Source organism: Macaca nemestrina, chromosome 4 (assembly GCF_043159975.1).
Source record: "Macaca nemestrina isolate mMacNem1 chromosome 4, mMacNem.hap1, whole genome shotgun sequence".
In the NCBI taxonomy this organism is placed as follows: Eukaryota; Metazoa; Chordata; class Mammalia; order Primates; family Cercopithecidae; genus Macaca; species Macaca nemestrina.
Window position 1 is genome coordinate 27,159,934 of NC_092128.1, and position 22,338 is coordinate 27,182,271.

The following is a 22,338-nucleotide window of genomic DNA, read 5'->3' on the forward strand; positions in this document are numbered from 1 at the left end:
CCTGAAATAATCCAATAAAATCATTAATTGGCCTTCTCATACACTTAAAACTTTTAGCATTTTATTTAGAAATTTTGTGCTTTTATACATAGTGAGAATGGTTTGTAATTTTGAATTTTATGTCCTCTTCCTTCCTCAAAGTGTTACAGAATTTTTGGAGGTTCTTACTCTACCATTTCAGAAGAAGTTTCTCCATCTTTACCCCTAATTTGTTTGATTGAGACCTATATCTTTATCTTAAAAAACTGAAGAGATAATTTGAGGCTTCTCAAAGTGCTGTCTTTTCAGAGAGTAATTTGCATTTGCTTCAGTCAGAAGGGAAAAAAACTGTCAATCCCAGATCACTATAATCCAATAGTGGTGAGGTGATTAAAGCCAAGCTTCAAACCTTTCAAGCGACAGGCTACTCCTGGTTCACCTTTACGCCAGTGATGTGTCCATTCACAGCCTTTACCTAAATCATGGAGTTTTATCAGGGACCCCATCCCTGAGAGACTCCTGGTCCCCCTAAGTCTGCCGAAAGTCCTGCTCAGCATCTTAGCACCTCTGCTCATCTTCTGGCATTGGAAGACGCTCTTAGAAAACGGGCCAAAAGATCCAAGCTCTCCCCGATGGGTTTCCCTCTTCTCACGGAGCTTGGTCCAATAATTCTTGATTGACTTCTATTACATCTGACACTTTCAAATATGCTTTTAAAATATATTATTTTGTCTCGCTTTTCTAGTCACCCTCAGCTGGAGAATGGGTTTGAACCACCAACCCAGTGACTACCGGAAAGAGCACATCAGCCATCACATCTGCAGGAAGCACGAAGCAAGAGATGGCGGGAGGGGGATGAACCTCCCAGCTGAGTCACACACATTTGCAAAACCTTCTCAGATGGTCCACACAACACTCCTGCTTGTACCTCATTGGCCAGAATGTAGTCCCAGGGCCACTCCTGGCTTCAAGGAAGGCTAAAGACTTTTAGCACAACATATTGCCTAAATAAAATCTGGGTTTTATTGGTAAGAAAAAAAGAGAAGAGCGGCTATTGAGTAAGCAGCAGAGTCTCTGCCACATTCCTCGTCTATAAAATGGAAATATTTATACCTAACTTACGGAATTGATGTGACTATTAAAGGATATAATGTAGGTAAATGTCTTAGCACAGTGCCAGGGTGGACATTTGATCAATATTAGCAACAATATTTATTGCTATATAGTAATTTTACTATAATAGACTATTATATGACAAACAGGAAAAAGAAACAATCTTTTAACTTCCTTTTTTCTAGTTTCACAGTTACCTGAAGCCCCATATAAATTCACTCAGATAAACTTAGGAATGAAATTTCTACTATCATTGTTTTGTTTCAAATGATGGAGTATTTGCTTAGTATAGAATAGCTGTTTATAAATCTAGCAAATAGGTATTAAAACCATGTAATTACACTCTGGATTTTCTTGCACTGTCCACATTTTTACACAGCTTCATTAACTTCAATCTAACAAATGTATAAATAAATGTAATTTACTTTTTATGCCTTTGTAAGATCCACATCCTATTAAACAATGCAACGCACACTTCAGCACAAATCCTTTTGTCAGATAAAGCTTCTGATTTTTAGTTGGAAATATATAGGTATTGGCATTCTTATAATAGCTTCTGTATGATATTTGGAGATGTTCTGAGAGTTCTTTGCCCTTATTTTTACCTTTTACCACAACCATACCCAGTGTTATACAGATGGGTATGCATAAATTACAAGGGGTCACAGAACTTTTCATTCAAGCAGCCACAACAAAATACACTATGGTATCCACCTTCCTCCAGGGATCAGATATGAGTGAGGTAGTAAGTGTACATGTGTGCATGTGTGTGTGTGCATGCATGGATGTATGTTGGAACCCCAGCATGGCGATAGTGTCACTGCTGGTGATTATCAGAAGAAAAATCACCAGAGAGACACAAATTAATTTATTATGCAGTGAGAATAAGAAGCTGAAAGTTGTTTCAGCAAATTCTATTTTTAAGCAAATAATTATTGGGTTTTCAATGCTCTAAATTAAGTAATTCTCCTCAAGACTTTCCTTAAGTCTCCCTCTTTGAACTCCAGTGGCTGGCAAAGAATTGCAGCTGGCTTTGGGATGGGCTTTGGATTTCATTTGTAATTATTTTTTTCAACCATGCTATCCTCAAAATGAAATCTCCTCGGCAGTGTTTTTCTTCCCCCAGTAATTAGGATTGGTTGTATTAAGTCATTCACAATTTTTCCCCCTTATTTTACAAAAGGTGGTATTGAGTAATATAAAGATTTTTAAAAAAAAAGGAACTTGGGGCTAGGCACAATGATTCATGCCTGTAATCTCAGAACTTTGGGAGGCTGAGGCAGAAGGATCACTTCAAGTCAGGAGTTCAAGACCAGCCTGAGCAACATAGTGAGACCCTGTCTCTACAAAAGAGAAAATAAAAATAAGCCTGGCATAGAGGTACACACCTATAGGAAGATCACTTGAGCCTCAGGCTGTCAAGGCTGCAGTGAGCTGTGATCATACCACTGCACTCTAGCCTGGGCAACAGAGCAGGCCCCTGTCAAAAATAATAATAATAATAATAACTTGGAACCAAGTCTAAGACCAGGTTATGCCACCTCACTGGTTTGTGACCTTGGATATTATATTAATCTGGGTTCTCCAAAGAAATAGGATATATTATCCTATTTCTTTGGAGAACCCAGAATATATATGTAGTATAAGGAATGGACTTGGCAGTTATGGAGACTGAGAAGTCCCAAGATCTACAGTTTGCAAGCTGAGACCCAGAAGAGCTAATGGTATCGTTCCAGTCTGAATTCAAAGGCCCAAGAACCAAAAAAATCAATGGTCTTAAGTTCCAATCCAAGTCCTAGTCCAAAGACAGGGGAGGACCAATGTCCCAGCTCAAAGAAGTCAGGTAGAGAGCGAATTTTCTCTCAGCATTTTGTTCTATTGAAGCCTTCAAATAAGTATATGAGACCCACCCACATTGGGAAGGACAATCAGCTTTACTCAGTCGATAAACTTAAGTGTTACCCTCATCTAGAAACATCATGATAGACACACCCCAAGTAATGTTTAACCAAATATCTGGGCACTGTATAGCCCAGTCAAGTTGACACCTAAAATTAATCATCAAAGGTATCCCATAACCTTCACCTGTGCTGAAGTGAGATAAGTATGTTAGCACCTTTGAAACTAAGAAGTACTGGATACACTTATTATGTATTGTTAAAATGGCCAAAAATGGCAACAAATAGCTAGCTACATAATAAGCATTATAATGGCTCCCTTTTTAGGACATTTTGAGGATTTATAATATGCTTGGCACTGACCTAAGGGCTTTACATACATTAATTTATTCAACCCTCACAATAACCCTTTGAGGTAAAGATTAGAGTTTCTCTAATTTACCCTTCAGCTACAGGAAGGTTAAATAACTTGGCCAAGATCACAGAACTAGCAGGTGGCAGAGCCCAGTTTCAAACCCAGATATTTTGGATCTAGAGTCCATGCTCTAACAGCCACACACCATCACCTGCCTGAGGCTAGTGGGGATGACGACCAGTCCAAACGCCTGAACACATCTGCTCACTTCTCTAGCCCTTTGCTTTTCAGCAATGGTGTCAGGCATCCCTTTAAAGCATCCTAAAGATATCCTAATGCAGAGACGGTTAGAAACATGGCCAATTTTAATGAGAGGATACTCAAGATGGAGAGAAAAGGCAGAGAGGTCTGGGCATGAATAACTCATTGGGGTGTGGGTAGAATGGTTAGAACTAGGCTAGTGAATCATTGCCCATCAATCCACCATCAACCCATGCCCCACAAGGTGGGGATATCACTCAGGGTGATAACTTCTAATTCTTAGATTATTTTATCTGGTCACCAGCAGAATCTGAGAAGATGGAGAAATAGGGTTGGTGAAATTTCATAAGGGGAAGTAGAGAGAGGGAGGTCTGAGTAGAGGAACAGATGCTCAGTGGACCAGGCAGGGGTCCCCTGAGGGCAGGTTTACTGGTCAGTGGGCAGCATGAGAGCTCTGTGGTCTGAAGAAGGCCTATGTGAGATGAGCTCAGAGGTAGTGGTGGGCAGAGCAAGGGGACTCAGACAGCCATTGTCCACTGCAAGATCTTGTCTCTGCCACATCCAATAAGCATGATGTTCATAATTCCATTAACAAGAGTTATTAGATTTTGCAGAGACTGGCTCCTGTGCATAGTAGGGTTTGTGGGAGGCTGAGGAGGGGACAAGGACAGAGCACAGGCAGGGCCAGGGTCTGTAAATGACCTCGGCAAATCAGGTGCCTCACTGAACTACCATTGACCCATCTATAAACTAGAGAACAATCCCAGCCTGGTTCATGTCACATGGTAGTCGTGAGAAACCACCGAGACAATGTACTTTGTAAATAGCATCTGGGAGAGCCAACGAAGACACCCCTCCAGGTGCCTGGACTCTAGGGCATCGCATTTCTGGCTTGCCAAACTTCACCTTTGCTCACAACTTTTCAACTTGAAACCAGAATAGACGGGCAACCAAGCAAGCAAAGCACGATGTGCATGCAAAATCACCTTGTTTGATCTCAAAGTCGTGGGGATCAAAACCACGTAATGGAGCCTCGGCAACCTCTGGAAATTTGATCTCATTCAAGGACGGTGTTCAATAGAAGAAGTGTTCCTGGGCCCCAGGCAGTTCAAAACCTTGGCTAGATTGGCAAATATTTCAGCAGGAGGTTAGCAAAATTGATGTCAACTTAAATGAGCCTCCTCTGTGGTGCTGCAGAGGTCCATGTTTACACTGCAATATTTTCCGTTACTGTGTAAAGAAGAGAGTGTCCCAGCACATCATCAGTGCAGGCTTTCATAGTAAGTGCCTGACACAGGGGTGGGCCAAACATAGAAAGCAGTGCTCAGAGGCAGTGGTAACACAGCCGAAGCTGGTAACACTGGGAGACTTGGGGAAGCATTTCCAGGCTAGAGACTGCATTTCTGCAGCCTCATGAGGACCCTCAGCCAGCAGAGCAGCAACACTGCAAAGTGCATGAGCTCAGGCAGACCTGGTTCAAATCCCACAGTGCCAGGATTTGTATAAACTTGAGACAGTGAACTTGAGTCACCATTGCCTCACTTACACGAAATTAGTAAAATAAGCCTACTCCTAACCCTGATTCCCACTTTCCTCTGGACTGGATAACAGACAGATATCTGAATGATGTGATGATCAAGCAGATGATGGTTGTTCGCAGCCTAGTCTATAGGACATGCTCAGTCATTCCTGGTGCCTTTGCCTGTCCCCACTCAGACCGCTGAATTATATTAGAAGTGATTTCTGACAAGTAACTGATGGTCTGATTTTTAACAAGGTAAAGACTGGGAGGCTTTAATGCTGGCTACCCTAGAGAGCCTCAACCACAGGGAAGAGCTGCTAAGTGCGTGTGCTGATGGCCAGTGACAGAGCCCAGGCGGTCCTGGGCATCTTACTCTGTGCCTTCGACTCTTTTCCTTGATCTGAGGAACAAAGCCTGAAGGAGAAATAGCAGAGGACCAGGAGGTTAAGGAGTCAGTGGGCTCCAGCTCCCAAGACCTGGAAACACTAGAGGTTGGTGTTAAACATCAGGTGACAGAGGTCTCAAGAGAATCTTCAGGAGAGTCTCTGCCCCCAGGGCCCACAGTGTGCAGAAAGTGCCAAGTGGTGGGAATGGACAAGCCCTGGCAGGCCAGGGACATCAATAGAAGGAATTCCACCTTGTGGCCCATCATAGACCACTCCGTGTCTCATAGCTCCTTTGCCTCCCATGGCACAGTGCTTGATGTTTACAAGTGAGCCCCATGGAAAAAAGGGTAAATCAGTGGAAGTGAGGAGATGGGGGTGCAGGTGGGGGCAGAGGACTAGAGCCTATGCACATAATAATTCGTTTAAATGGCATAGCATTGATGAAAGTCATTAGGTAGCTGTGTGTATGTGTGTTGTCTGTCCTCAGTTGCCGAGGTCTCTGGAGGCAGGAATCTTGCCTCGTTCCTGTCTGCGGTCCCACAGGGACTAGGACATATTAAGTATAAAAATCAATATTTTGAAAGAATATGTGAATGAACAAATTAAAGAAGCTCCTAGAGTCAATGTGTGGGCTGTGTCCAAGTGACTAGCAGAGACCCAGCTAGTCTCTGAGACCCGGCAAATGTGGAGAAAAGCAACAGGGAGACCATTCCTTTGGCCTTCTGGTTACTATACCTGACTCCAGTCTCTCTCCTCCTGGTCTTTTCTGCCCACCACTTTCCAGGACTCGTCCGTCTGCAACACTGCTTGATCCTGAATCTCCCTGCCTGGGTGCCTTCTATGGTTCCCTATTGCTCTCAGCATCAAAATCCTCTCATGACTTTTAAGCCTTTGCATTCTCCACCCACAAGCCTCTCCTTGCCCTTCACCGGCCACTCATTCCAGCCAGCTGCTCCCACTGACCACCATCACTCCTGCTCCTCCCTCCTTGTTTCCTGACCAAACCCAAACAGTGTCCAGGGATCAAGACCCATCTAACAGCTCCAGCTGTTAAGGACCTGTTTTGAAACCTCCAGGCTTCCAGTTTGGGCCATGCCATTTAGCAGGGTCAGATTGCAGGTCCTTATTCCCTGGGTTAATCCTGTCTCACCAATGAGACTATTAATTCCAAGAGGAGAGGGAAGCATGACCCTCTGACCCCACTACCCAGCTTGCAACTTGCTGATAAATCAATTATTACAAATTATTGTAATTATAATTATAATGAGTATACTTGTATATTAATTGTATAATTATATATATAATTATAATAATTATATAATTGTAATAAATTATAATTGTAATAAAGTATTGTAATTATAATAATACATTATTGTAAAATAATTTATTAAAGTCAATTTTAAAAGCCCTTCTGGGCTTCAGGCACAGGGATGGTGAAGACTGGGTAACATATATGAATGTGATGATTAAGCGGGATGGGTATTGCCTGTCCTGAGGAGAGAGACAGGGACCCCATCAGCCAATAGTGATGAAGAGTGGTCAGTGCTCAGTTGGAGTTGGACGTCGGGGAGACACCAAGCTCACTCCACAAAACTTGCAAAGCCTGGTCTTCCCAAGGAGGTGATGGCTGAGGGAACCCCTCCCTCCCTGACCCAGATCAAACCAAAACTCACCTTTCTCCATCCCACTGGGTTCATGATTCTCATCTCCCCTGATAGATTTGGCCAGGTTACTTACATCTCTGGGCCTCTATAACTTCATTTGTAAAATAATTTTAACAAACCTAATCCTGATCCTAATCCAGTCTCTAACTCTAACCTTAATGGGATGATGAACTGCTAGCAGGACTATGGAATGTTTAAGCTGGATAAAGCCTATCCTACACGCAGGACATAAGAAGTGTCCGTCATTATTGGTTCCTTTGCCCTTCCCTGCTCTGACCACAGACCTTAAGTTTGGGGATCCAGGCTTATCTTGGAGCTCAGTGTTATTGTTAGTTGAACTTGTCCTGAGAGCAGTTAGCAGTTTCTCAGCTAAGCAGATACTTAAATATATGGAGGTCTACCTCTAATTTACCTGATGAGAAACCTCTTCAGCAGACTGTAATGCCTAAGAATCTCCAGAAAGGAGATTTCAGGCACACCTGCAGAAGTGTCAGGGACTTGATGTAAGTATTTCTAATCCTCCTAAAAGTCATGAAAGTGGTTATTGCCCCTATTTAACAGATAAGAAAACTGCGGTTTCTAGAGGTCAAGTGTCTCAAGACCTAACAAGTCAGTGGAAGAGCTGGGGTTTCAGTTTCTCTCCGACTGCAGGAAAACTCCAGTGGAGTCACTCTTCCAGCCAGGATCATTTAGAAGTAAGGGGAGGGCAGTGGACTGATGAGGACCTTTTAGTGACTCTTAGGTCATATTCAGGGAGGCATCAATTCTGTCATTTCGCTGTTTTCTTTTAAGACTTTAGGTAAATTACCTTTCTTCTCTGTAGACCTCAGGCTGGTTTGTTTTTTAAAGTCCTAACGTTTTATGGCTAAGATAGACCGAGATGGGAAGGAGTTTGAGGCAAGTAGGGGCAATTTCAGATAAATGATCTCCCTATCAGCACCAACCTTATAGGAGTCTCCATGGATTCCGCTAGTTTGAATACAAATCACATCTCTCACTTCCAGAACCAGTTTCCCTAAAGCCATCATCCAAGTCAAACCCTGAGCCCTACTTCCTGCCTTTGCAATCCGTGCCTTCCTGAATCACCAATGTTCCCCGAGTTCTTCTGCTCATTAGCTGGTCAGACCCCACTGCCTGCCCGCCCCAAGGACCATCATCAGCATTGAGAAGGAATCCAAAAAAGAGCAGTATGGCATGTTAGAACTGGGAGGCACTCAGAGACCACCTACAGTCCCCTCCTTTTACAGGTGAGGAGACAGGCCTGGCAGGAGCTAAGAGACTCCCCACAGCTCCACAAATACCAGCTGCGAAGCCGCCCACACACGTGCTCCTAGGCTCTTACTGTCTGACGGTGGATCACGACTCCATGGAAATTAGATGGATCAGCAGGCAGTGGCAATTGAATGTAGTGGGCTACAGGCGTGGGGGCTGTCAGGAAAAACAGTGCTCAGAGTGATCAAAAAATGTTTCCTGAAATAAATGTGTGGTGAAGCCAGCATTGAAGAATGTAAAGAACATGGAGAACTTTGCTTGAAGACTTTGAAGCAGAAATACGTCTCAGAAATTGTGGCACAGAACATTGCTTGTGGCTAGTTGTCTATGCCAATATCTCCCTTTCTTCCTCAAAAATAGATTTCCTGATTTTTCGCCACTAGGTACACGAATACCCAGAGTGAGAACGACATTTCCCAGCCTCCTTTGCAGCCAGGTATGGCTAAATGACTAAGTTTTGGCCAATGAGATTTAAGATGAAAGTGCTGTGTGCAACTCCCAGGAAGCTTCTGTAAAGAAATGAGCATGCCCTTCTCCCTTCCTTTCTTTCTTCCCACTGGAATGCAGATGCGATGACTGGACCCTGAGCAGATATCCTGGGCCATGAGGCAGCATGTTAAGGCTGGCAGAGCTGCAACATAGCATGCTCTTGTCAAAATAACATTAGTTTTGGATGGCCTACTACCAGCTTCTTTACATTAGAGGTATGAACTTCTGCCTTGTTTAAGTCACTTATAGCTGTCTTTTTCCCCCAAACTGAACCTAATTCCAGCTAATTCAGAGATAGAAAATAAATAAATTCAGAAACCCCTAGGAAAATCCAGAAACCTGAAAGAGAAGCTGGTCTTGCAGGGAGTTGAAGTGAATGGAGAAGAATCACTGACATTCTGGTGGATTTGGTGGATGTTTTAAGAGATTAGTTGTATTAGTCTGTTTTCACACTGCTGATAAAGACATACCCATGATGGGGCAATTCACAAAATAAAACAGTGTATTCGACTTACAGTTCTGCATGGCTGGGGAGGCCTCACAATTATGGCAGAAGGCAAGGAAGAACAAATCACTTCTTAGGCGGATGGCAGCAGGCAAAGAAGGCTTGCGCAGAGACACTCCCGTTCTTAAACCTATCAGATCTCGTGTGATCCATTTACTATCACGAGAACAGCACTGAAAAGACCTGCCCCCATGATTCAATCATCTCCCACCAGGTACCTCCCACAACACGTGGGAGTTATAAGAGCTACAAGATGAGATTTAGGTGGGGAGACAAAACCAAACCATATCACTAGTGGTTCGCATATTTGAGTGTGCATCAGCATCACCTGGAGAGTCTTTTCAAACACAGACTGCTGGGCCCCAACCCCAGAGTCTCTGATGCCATTAGCTTGGGGTGGGCCCTGAAAATGTGCATTTGTAATGAGTTAGTAGGTTGCTGATGCTGCTGGTTCAGGGGACCAAACTTGAAGAACCATTGTTCTAGGCTCTTCAAAGACACTTACCCCAACTCAGTTTTCTTGCGTGAGCCTCAGCTTTGTGGCTCTAACAAGGAGATATGATTTTCAGCTGCTTTCAAAGACCAGGGAATGTGGGGAGGCAGGAAGGGTCTGAACAACAGCTTGGGCAAGCTGAGCATCCAGCAAAGAGAAGATTTGTGATGCAAATGATTTACTGGTGTTCAGCTGGGAGCAGAAGGGATTTCAATATGGTGAGCCAAATCGAATTCATTACCTGACAATTAGCTCTAAATTAATGCAAGACTGTGCCGTCTGAATGTGCTGTAAGGGAGAAGGTCCCTGACAGCTTGAGATGGGCAGGATCTGAGACATCAGTCTTGGCTGGATTCAGAGAGAGTTTTTGCCAGCTTGCCTGTGTACTCTGAGCTCAGAGAATGGCCAACACCCCACTCAGACGCCCTTTCCAATTGCACTCCCTCTAGGTTTAGTCCTCATTAACCCAGCCATACCCCATCCAGGATGGACTTGGTCTCCTCTGCCCTGGCACCTCCAGGTTTGTTTCTCAAGAGACTGCCTTTTGCTTGCACACGGGCTGGCTGCTAATTCTCTTGCAGTGAGATGCTGTAGAATGAAACTCATTATGTTTTATAGGAGCAAACTGTTAGCATTGTGTGAGTATATTTGACCTCCTCAAGTGGAAGTTGTAAATCCCTGGAGGATAGAAATTATTTTCCTTCTTTCTTTAGTTAATTATCTCCCCTACTTTTTCCCTCCCCTCCCTTTCCCCTACCTTCCTCCATCACTTTCCCACAGGGCTCCTGATGTAGTGCACACAGGAGTATGACTGTAATGAATGATGACCTGCAGTTTGAGCATCCTTGGGACTTCATTTTTTTATTCATTAAACATTATGTGCCAGGATACAGGTCATCATGGCCTCTGTCCACATAAAATTCATAGACTAGTCTAAGAGACAGGCAACTGAGGAGTTAAAAGTCAGACCCTAGGGTCCTAGGGCATGTATGTGGAGTGGGGGCACAGGCACTTTGCAGAGAATCCTCTAAACATTCTAGCTGGCCATGTGGATCCTCTTTCCCCTTCCCAGGACAAGCCCCAGGGCTGCCAATTGCCTACAGCTCCCACCCTCTGCTGAGGATGCAAAGACGTCGCTGTCTGGGGTTGGCTCTGAAACATAAAGGTAAGGAAGGCAAAGAAATGATGGGGAACAGGAGGACCACAGGGGCTAGATCTGCCGCTTCTCCCTTAAACATCCTGCAGCCCAAATACCCCTCAAAGCCCCTTCCAGTGGGAATCTTTCCTTCCCCAATACCACCTTCTAGCAAGTTCAATAACCTCATATTTACATCCTTGATAAAACTCTTTTAAAGTCTGTTGACAGTTTCCCTTGGTTCAGACAAATGGCCCTCAGTTTTTTCTCTTCTTGTTTGACATTGCTGAACTGTCACGCAGACGGAAGACAGCCAAGTCCATTCCCACCCATTGGTCAGATTCTCTCTCAAAAACAATTAGATTATTTGTGGAATGAATCTGCATTTTAAAAAATTAAGAGATACCAAATAACATTTGCATAGTGCTTTACCAAATGCTGTAACTTTCATATTTTATTTGGTTTCCCTGATCATTCTTGGAATTCCCCCCAATTTTACAGAAGAGCAGTAAATGTCATGGACCAAGGCCTGAGCTCTGGCCTTTGGCTCCCCAGTCCAGTGCTCTTCCCAGTAGACCCTCCCTCTTTACTAGGTGTAGCAGATAATGTCCACATGACACAGGCTCAAAAAAATGTGTGTGTGCATGTGTGTCTGCATGTCAGCCTCAACCTTCCACCCACCTTCTCCACCACTGCCATCACACCTGCCATTCCTGGGTCAGAGTTGCCAAGGAGAATTAAAACGTTATGTTCAGGGGTTTGTCTGTATCAGCCAGGGTTCCCCAGAGAAACAGAACCAGCAGAAGTGGGGTGTGTGTGTGGGGGGGGGGGTGTGTGTGTATAAAATATTTACTTTTTATTTATTTTGAGGAATTGGTTTATGTGATTTTAGAGCTGGCAAGTATGAAATCTGCAGAGCAGGCTGGAAACTCAGGCAGGAATTCATGCTGCAGTCTTGAGGCAGAATTTCTTCTTTCCTGGAAAAACTTTAGCTTTTGCTCTTTAAAGCCTTCAACCAATTGGATCAGGCCCCACCACGTGATAGAGGGCAATCTCCATCAGTTGAAGTGAGCTGACAGTAGATGTTAACCACATCTACGAAACACCGTGGTTAGTGTCTAATATTGCAACCTTACCAAGCTGACACATACAGATGACCATCCCATCATGTCCAGTTGCTGGTGATACCAGCTAGAAGGCATGAGGCAGAAGAATTTGGGGTAAACAGAAGTATCCCTTCTAATCAGAAACCCAGAGATAGGATGCCAGGAAAGGGAGCATTCCCCACATAAGACTCAGGGAAAGGGTGACTACTTCGGTCCCATCCTGCCAGGAATTTGAGAGGTGCATTCCTGCCAGAGAGGGAGTCTGAATAAAACTCCTCTACCCAGAGCACAGGCCCTGCACCCTCCCACGGCGGCCTCTGTGGCATGGGTTCCGACCAGCTCTGCTCAAAGACTTCTGTGCTAGGAAGAAGGTGGGGTCACATCATGGCATCAGGATTCAAACACCATCAGGAGCCAGGAGTGGGATACGTGAAGGGCTGGGAGCTGTGGCCAGAGGCAAACTGGACAGGGACACTTTGTCCACAAGCACCTGACAGTCATCTTTGAAATCACAGCAGGAACAAGGTGCCTCAGAGAGCTGGGGGTCACCAGTCTGCCGCCTTACTCGGAGGTAATGAAGGCCGCAGCCTGAAAGCCACAAGTGCTGAGTCACAGAGTCCGTGGAGAGATTCTGCAGATACAAAGAAAATGGGAAAAATACCTGATACGAACTAGGCTCAAAGACCCCAACACCTGCTCCCCATCTGCAGCCCCTCTCAAATCCTGGAGCACTGATGAGCTCAGTCCTCACACTAATCCTCACCCTCCCGGAAAACAGTAACCCCAGGATTGATTTTTCCTGATTAAATTATTTCCTAAGTTTGATAAATAACACCTGCCCTATTCTATGGCTTTCCTCTGACTCTGTTTATTAAACAACGCTTGAGATTTTTCTTCTTGCATGATAGGTACTAAAGGCACAAAATTCAAACTCATCATATCGAGGGGAGGGCTCCAGCCATCCGTGGCTTTGCATCAGGCAGTGAGTGACGTTTTATTTGCCAAGGGCTGAGCAAGGCCAGGAGCTGAGGCAGCACAGCTTTAATGGAAAGAGGTTTGGTTCTGGAGTCAGACCTGGGAGTCATCCTGGTGCAACCTCAGCCCCTGTGTGACCTTTGGCAAGGACTTAACCTTCATAAGCCTCAGCATGAAAATCGTCTGAAAATAGGGTTTTCCCATCCATAAAATGAGAATTGTTGAGGCATCCATAGTATGGAAAAGAACCTTTGAAAGTGTAAAGTGCACATGAACACAGGAGTTAACCCACTCTCCAACCTGTTTATAAATCCCTCCTGAGCCTTGTCACCCACACCACCTCAGGCAGTCCCTGCTTTGGGACTAGCGTGGGTTACTGGTGCTGTGTCATACACCACCACAAATGCATCAGCATTTTTTTTCTTTTGGAGGTAGAGCCTTGCTATGTCGCCCAGGCTGGAGTACAGTGGCATAATCTTGGCTCACTGCAACCTCCACCTCCCCTGTTCAAGCAATTCTCCTGCCTTGGCCTCCCAAGTAGCTGTGATTGCAGGTGCCTACCACCTGGTTGATTTTTGTATTGTTAGTAGAGACAGGGTTTCTCCATGTTGGCCAGGTGGTCTCGAAGTCCTGACCTCAGGTGATTCGCCCTCCTCAACCTCCCGAAGTTCTGGGATTACAGGCATGAGCCACCATGCCCAGCCATGCATCAGCATTTGAAACAACCTTTTTTTTATGCTCAAGGATTCTGCTGGTCAAGAATTCGAACAAGGTGTATTAGTCTATTTTCACACTGCTATAAAGAAATATCTGAGAGGATAATCCATGAAGGAAAGAACTTTAATTAACTCACAATTCTGCATGGCTGGGAAGGCCTCAGGAAACTTACAATCATGGCAGAAGGTGAAGGAGAAGCAAGTACTTTCTTCACAAAGTGGCAGGAAAAGGAGAGAGTGAAGGAGGAACTGCCAAACACTTAATAAAGCCATCAGATCTCAGAAGAACTCACTCACGATCATAAGAACAGCATGAGGGAAATCACCCCCATGATCCAATCACCTTCCACCAGGTCCCTCCTTTAACACGTGGGGATTACAATCAGAGATGCGATTTGAGTGGGGACACAGAGCCAAACCATATCACAGCACAAGGCAAGAATTGCTTCTCTCTGCTCCACAATGTCTGAGGGCTCAGCTGGAAAGAGTCAAAGGCTGGGGTGACTCAGTGACTACCTACTGGAATCATTCCAAAGACCTATTCACTGATACACCTGGCTGTTGGCTGAGGCATCACCTGGGGCTGTTGGCTACAACACCTCCACATGGCCTCTCCATGTGATTGCTTGGGCTTCCTCATAACATGGTGGCTGGATTCCAAGAACAAGTGTCCCAACAGAGCCAAGTGGAAAATGTATTGCCATTTATTTATTTATTTATTTATTTATTTATTTATTTACTAAGACGGAGCTTTGCTCTTGTTGCCCAGGCTGGAGTGCAATGGCATGATCTCAGCTCACAGCAACTTCCGCCTCCCGGGTTCAAGTGATTCTTCTGTCTCAGCCTCCTGAGTGGCTGGGATTACAGGCATGTGCCACCACGCCCGGCTAATTTTGTATTTTGAGTAGAGACAGGGTTTCTCCATGTTGGTCAGTCTGGTCTTGAACTCCCAACCTCAGATGATCCACCCGTCTCAGCCTCCCAAAGTGCTGGGATTACAGGCATGAGCCATCATGCCCAGCCTAATGTATTGCCTTTTATGACCTAGTCTCTGAAGTCTCATAGCATCACTTCAGCTATAACTGCACATCCACTCAGATTCATGGGGAAGAAATACAGGTCCTACCTCTAGATGGAAAGTCCCACTATAAGAATAACGTGTGGGATGGAAGATAGTGTTGCAGTCATTTTTGGAAAATTCAATCTGCCATCAAGTCTGAGTCATTAGATGAATGAACAAGCTGGCAAGTTAGAATTTTGAACCAGGAATGGAACTTGGCGGATGTTGTCTCCCCCTATTCCTGGTCATTTCTGGCTCCAGATGCCCACTGAGGTCAGCACAAATTGTACCCATATCAGGAAATCTGACCGAGGCAAAGTTCAAACCACGAAGTCTTCTAAGGAAAGAGAAGGACAGACTGCCTTTCCTCCCACTCCTGACCTCCCTGCCTCCTTGGAGACCTAAGCTTGTATTGGTCTTTATGTCTCCCCGTTTTCCAGAATGATTGCTGCCTCCCATCCTATGGGCAGCGCTCCCCAGGGTCTGCAGCTCTGGGGTGTTTGTAGCCCACCCTGCTACTTGGGAACTTACTGCAAATGCAGAATCTCCACCCCACCCTAGACCTACAGAACCTGCATTTGAACAAGATCCACAAGTACTTTTTATGCTTACTAAAGTCGCTGCAGCACCAGAGTAGGGGAAAGGGAACCTGGTTTGAAAGCTGTCACTGGGCTTCAATTCTAATTCTAGCTTTGCCCACTTATTAGCTGGACAAAACCATGCAAGTTATTTAACCTCTCTGGGCCTCGGTTTCCATAATATGTAAATTTGGTATGACAGCTGTCTCAGTGTATGTGTATGTGTGTCTGAGAGAGAGACAGAGACGGAAACAGAGAGAGACAGAGAGAGACGGAGTGGTTTTTCCTCCCAAGGCAGAGAACCAACATGTTTCAACTCTAAAGGCCAAGCACCACTGTCAGCCCCGCCCTGCAGGGTGGAGACCTCTCCCACAGCCTCTGCCTGCTGTGGGGTCCATCAGGAGGCTGTGGTGGTCCGTGAAAATGGTGAGCAGCTAGCGCGGCAGGGAGACAGCAAGGCAGACCTTTCCTCTGGAGTGGCCAAAGCGGGAGGCTCAGGGAGTCCCCTCCCAGGAGAGAGCTGTCTCTCTGAAAGGCAAGGGAGTCTTAGGAAGCCTGCTCGCCTTTGGAGATGTTATTATTTCTAACAGAGACTGTTTATCACCCACTTACAGGAGTTTTGACTGGGGCTTTTTGTCACCCTTTAGACTCTGGAAATTAGGTCAATCCGCTTCAGAATTTACTTGAGCCGGGAAACCTGACTTGAAGTGGCAGCAAAGGGGCCCCACCAGCGGGCTTAGGGAGGATTCACAGAACCACAGTCCTTGTGCCCAGGGCAGTCACAGAGGTCACCTCAGCTCTCCCCGCCATGACAACAGCCACTGATGCCAAGGCCTGCCAGGCTCCAGGTGTGTCTGTGAGAATGGGGGAGGGCCTTAAGTAAAAATCATACATCGGTATCATCCTGGAAAGCAGGAGGAAGACAGGGAGAAATGTTAACGGGATCGTTAAATATTCAGTCCCTCTAAGCCTTTATTCAAAATGTTCTCAAGAATGATCTCATCCTTCCCTGATGCTGCAAGCTGTGAAGCAAGCTTGGGTCCCACTATATCAATACCAATAGCTGGAAGTCCTTCCTTACGTCTAACTTAAAGACTTACTGCTCTAAGTATCTGCAACTAGCTTCTCCCAGCACCTTGAACATAATGAGTTTTCTGTCAATGCATGGTACATTGTTGCTCTGGAAGACTGTCCCCCAAGGAAGGCAGAGAAAAATCTCTTCATAGCTTTCCGGCTTTCCTGGCAGGTCTGGTTTCCTTAAGGCTAGACAGCCCGAGTGTGCTAAGGGTCTTACTAGGCCCACTGGCCTCCTCCCCACAAGAGTCCAGACAGGTGATCAATGCTGAAATTGTCCTTCACAACTGGGCACAAAGCTGTGGGGACATTTGATTTTCTTTTCCCAAAGGAAACTCACATTGAGGTGCCTCATTGAAGTAGAAATAAAAACTAGGGAAATACTGCATCACAGATATCAGGGACTCTCTAGCAGGAAATTTGTTTCAGAAAAAGATCCGGCTGCTGATCCTCAGGGTAACCAAGCCTCGGTTTGTCTTCTGTACTGTGGCCTTTCTGCGAACGTATAATATGTCTGTTTGTTTAGTTGCCCTGCAAAGTTCAGGCAAATCTAGGTAATTGTATAGATACTGTTCTCCAGTTATTTATTAATGCATTTCAAAACATTTCTGCAGAATGTGCTGGTGCTATAGCAGGCATCTCCTCAGAGCCTAGCATCTGCAGGCAGGATTGAGTGTCCTGGGACGGGTCATCTCCGAGTCCTTGGAGCAGGGACACAGAGGTCCTCACTCAGCGTCTTCTGAATCACTGTGTGGCTGCAGGCCAAGTCTCTTTCCCAGCACAGCCACACCCTGCTGGAAATGAGAGGCAGCGGAGGAAGCTGATTAAGTGAAGTTGTGGAGCTTAGGAACAAGGAGGAGGGGCTGACAGCAGAGCAGACCTTGAAGGCAGGTGCCCCAGGGAGGGAGCGGGGAAAGAGCAGGCCTCCTCCATGCCACCTGGCTGATCCAGAGTCACCTAATCGGGGTAATACAGATGAGTTCTGATGATGAGATCCCCACATAACCAGACTGGGAGAAGCCCAGCGCCACAGCCTGGGGTTGTGACTGGCATGGCTACAAAGGCAAAAGGTTTCCCTGAAGATTTTCTCTCAGCCCGTACAGATCTGGGTCTGGCTTTGGAGTTGAAGGCAAAGATTGAGGGGTCTCTAATAGTGGGGTGGGGGTCCTCAGGCCCTGTCTGTGTGGGAAAAACATGGAGGACTTGCTAAACTTTGATCCCAGACTGGACTGATTACAGGCTACCATGGGAATGGACCGGATTAACCAGCCGAAGGGGTCAGTATCTGACCTGAGGCTGACGAGGTCCCTGGATGCCTCACCAGGAAAAGCCAGCCTTCACCTCTCTGGAAATTCCCCCGTGCTTTCTAATCACAACGTAGCTGCTCAGCGTCTCAGTTCCTCCCGGGAGGATTATCTATCATTTTAGCATGCCAGCACCCTGTCAAACCCATCTATTCATACAAATGTGCTAATAGGAGAGCCTCCTTTTTCTTCCAGAAGCTTCTGTCACAGGCAGAGGAGGACAGAAAAAAAGGGACAGGACAGGAGGGGGAAATGGGAGAGGAGCAGCCTGCAGCATTAGGGACCCACATTGCAGTGATTGAGAGGAGAGAACAGAGGGAATCATGGCAGACCCATGGAGGTGGTGTTTACAACAGATGGGGTCCTGCAAGGGAACACTCTGCTCATCAATGCAGAGGCAGATAACTAACATATCTGCAAGAGGACCAGCTCCTGGGAGCCATCCTGTGAGGTACTATGAAATCCCCATATGTCATTTCACATGTCTGTATATTTGAGTCTGCATGTGGGGTGATGGAGGTGAAAAAAGTTTACACTACCCACCACAAAGAATTCCTATCCAAGATGTGCCTGTGGAAGTTACCAGAACCTCCCACCATCCCTCCTGGCCTGCCCCACCCTCTCCCTCCTGGGTGATGACCCTACTCTGCCTTCTCCCATTCCCCGATCAAAATTCCAAGATCTAGGGCCTCCAACTCCATTTCCACCCATAACTCTCCTCAGGAACTACCTTCCAGGGGGCCCTGTTAGAGCGAGCTCATGTAAACGGTAAATGGAGTCACTCAGCAGCAGCTGGCAAGTGTTTTCAATAAGTTGGAAAATCAGGTTGAAGGTATCGTGAAATATGGTGCTTACAGAGAGGCCCAGATGCATGGGCTAAGTACTTTGTGATTAGCCCTGCCTTACCCATTCCACCCTCCAGCCCCGTCTCTTCACCCTCCTTCTTTCCTTCTCCAGAGTTTTTAAAGTTAAAATGTGCCTGTGTATTTTATTAATATCTTGTAAGAGAAGCTTCTTCAAGCGAGTGGTTCTTTGCCTTAGGGGTCAATGTGATCTTTTTTGTACATGTGTATAGCAGGATATGTTGGCTTGTAAATGTGCGTGAGTTTCTGAGTGTAGGTGCTGAATAAATGTTTATTGATGATGCCTACCTATGCAGTCTGCATGGTGCTTGTATTTCTATTGCATGTGCATTTGCACATCATATACATACAGAGAGAGAGAGAGAGAGCCTTGCTTCCAGAGCCATATATGCTCTATTTTCAGTTTCTGAATGTCCTAAGAGGTTATATCCTGTCTACATGGATGGACTGAGAGCACACTTGGATTTCTATCAAGATATGTCCTCCTAATTCACCAGAACCCCCACTTCCTGCCCATCGCCTACACACAGCATCCCACGCCATGCAGTGCAGGGAAGCACCTTCCTCAAAGCTCAGCTGCCCACCTCTGAGCAGGTGCAAACCCACCCATTGCATCCTCCCATCCACCCTTTTTCCCCTCTGACTCTGCTCTCCTCCTAAATGGTCTCTCTTTCCTCCCTACCTCCTCCTCCTTCATTTTCCTTCTCCAGAGAGGCAGTGGTTAGGTGTGCTTGACCGGGATTCACCAAGTGCAGACATCAAAACAGTAAAGGGATGTGGACACCATCTCTAACCTCTCGTTTCATGACGGGCTAATGGAGGCTCAGGGATGCTGAAGGATTTCTCCCGTGTACCCAAGGTAGGTCACAGAAGAGCCTGCGTCAGAGCGTGTGTTTTCCCAGCCTTTCCCACAACCTGGCCCCCGGTGGAGGAAGTGCTTCCCCTCCACCGACCCCTGCCTCCCACATCAGAGGTGCCGCACCCAATGAGTGTGGCCAACCAAGCCCACCAGGGGGTGAAATGAGTCACCTCGACTGTCTCTAGGATGGAAACTTGGTAGGGATTCTGGTTCCTGTGAGCAGGAGGAACGCGAGATGAGAGGCAGGAGGACCGACCCTGCTGCTCTCGGGCTCTCTGTGACTTCACAGAGGACAACTTTGGCCCCTCCCCGCTCAGCTCAGGCAGGTGCACGTCAGTGGACTCTGTCCAACAGGCGGAGTCCATGGAAAGGAAGGACAAGATGATGTAAGCATGAGATCCCAGATGCTGGCCCTGGAAGGGTTTTAGGGACCATGTCCTCATTCAGCGTCCTTGCATTATACAGAAACTGGGCACATAGAGGCTCCAGGACTGGCCAATTTGCCACCGGGACCGGTCCCAGGCTTTGCACTCCCAGAGTGCTGTCCCATTTACAAACCCTCGCCGTCCATTCCTTTTTGGAGTGAGTTCTGGTGGCACTCCTATAGGAACAGCGTGTGGGGAGGCCTAGGTGTGGCCTGGCCTCAGGTGAGGACACCATCCTGGTGACCCGGCCGCTGCGTCTCTGCTCTTTGTGCCACACTCCAAGTCCCTTTGCTTCCCGGAGATGGAGCAGATGACAGGGGCGCACGGAGGAAGCGAGCCTGGGGACACACGGTGTGCCGAGCTCTTTTGTCCACCTGGGTCGCCCTCCGCAAAGCCACTGTTCCCGGCTTCCCGCGCCGGTCCCCAGGCAGCCAGCAGTTGGCGAGGAAGGGGCTGCGGCCGCGCGGTTCCTTCTCCAAGGACAGGCGCGCCCTCTGCTGCTAGAACGAGGAAGCACGAGCCCGGACCGGCACAGAGCCCGAGCTTGGAACCCGCAGCCGCGCGCACCCACCAGAGAAGCCGGCTTAGTAAAGCCTGCCGCCGCTAACGCATCCAGAGGACTTTCCCTTTCCAGGGTGCTCTGACTCAGACAGGAGGGTATAGAACCTGGGAGAAGGAAGAGGGGCCGCCTGAACTCTGTGAGGAAAGGGAGGGGATCCTTGCATTTGGGATTTAGGACAAAATCCTTGCATTTGGGATTTAGGTCAAAATAGTTACATTTGGGATTTAGGCTCCTTCCCCATCCTTTGTCCTCTCCACGAAGCTCCTCTTACCCCAACCACCAAACTGTGCCCATGAAGTGAAGGGCCCATTAAGGAGTCTGTGGGAGCCGCAGTGTCTGGAGATTTCACTCGGCCATCTCTTGAGCCCTGGGAGAAGTTTTAAAATGTTCACTTTGGCAACTTTGAGCTTGGTTCAAAGCATGGTGTCTCCGCAGGAAGAGTACAGGACTGGGAATGAGGCCTCCTGGAATCTGGTTCCATTTCAACCACTCTTCCCTTGTGCTAAGTCACATGTCCTCTCTGTGGCTCAGTTTCCTGACCTATTACATGGGCCTCTCATGTCCTGGAAAATTTACTGAGGTACCAGATATGCTACAGCATTAGCAAGCAGTAGTGCCACTGCCCTGCTCTGGCTGGGTTGGCTTTCCCTGGAAACTGGCAGTGGTAAGAGGAGGGTGGAGACAGAGCCTCCGGCCATCTCCCCTGCTCCTCGCCCCTGCTGGGACTCCCACTGTGCAATATTTCCCTCTCATCTCTGGACAATCCCACGGACTCCTTCCTTCAGGCAAGGCATCCCCAAGGATGTGCAAATAAAAATGCTGTTGGTGGTGGGGGCAACATATTCAGTGAAAATCCACCAGGGACACTGGCTGGGGCTGGAGCAGGACGGGGGTGAGGGGAATACTGCTCCAGGAAAGCGGGAGGGACCGGGGAAGAGGTCCCCGGACAGCACCAGCTGGAGGGTCCTAGCATGGGGCCTTGGAGGCAGCAGGGAAAGGAAGCCTCTCTGATTTTAGAATGTTCATGGAGCCAGCCCTGAGTTGCTTTCCTTGTCAGATCACAAGCATAGGCTTTGGGAAGAACTGGTGAACAAACTGTAAGGTGGCATTCTCCTTGTGCCTAGGACAGCTACTGACCCCCTCAGCCTCACCTCATCCAGAAATTGGGGGTGTAAAACCTACCCCAATGCAAGTAACCCGCTTCACTCAGTAAGCAGCACAGAAGTGCACAAAATTATTGTTGTTGTTATCATGATCATCGTGGTCCTATCAGGCCTAACCCTCTTATTTTCTGCATGATGTTCCCTTACTTGAATTTGTTTCCTCATCAACAAAAGTCATTTTTGTCCCTCCTTAGTTCTGGGCGTTGTGGTGGGGAGGAGGAAAAAGGCATCCCAGGTGCATCAGCAGAGGAATGTCCCTGAGGGACCCGAAATACTATTATTGAAGGCTAAATGTTCCGTGGCTAAAAGCTGCTGTAGCGATCTTTGCATCCACTTGATTTGAATGGGCACATTACTGTAATGTCCTAGTGCTGCAGTCAACACAGGGAAGGTTGAGCTATTTGTAACAAGATGCATGAGCAGCATAAAGATCAAATGGTGGAATAGAACGCGTCTGGCTCACCTGAGAAAACAGGGCTAGTGGCTTTGAATATGGCTGGAATCCATCCATGGCCACCTGCCTCAGAAACACTGCCTGGGGCTTCCTGTAGGGAGGACTGAAGAGACAGGAGCAGGTGGAG

The 22,338-nt window shown here is 46.8% G+C and overlaps 1 long non-coding RNA gene across 1 annotated transcript; it reads right to left on the minus strand.

Annotated features, from left to right (window-relative positions):
• Positions 1-17,148: 17,148 nt before the first annotated feature.
• Positions 17,149-19,770, minus strand: LOC139362734 (uncharacterized). The gene is made up of 2 exons (XR_011621971.1): positions 19,431-19,770; positions 17,149-17,375 (listed from the first exon to the last, which is right to left on the minus strand). It is a non-coding gene; the product is annotated as an uncharacterized lncRNA (long non-coding RNA).
• Between the last annotated feature and the right edge of the window lie 2,568 nt (positions 19,771-22,338).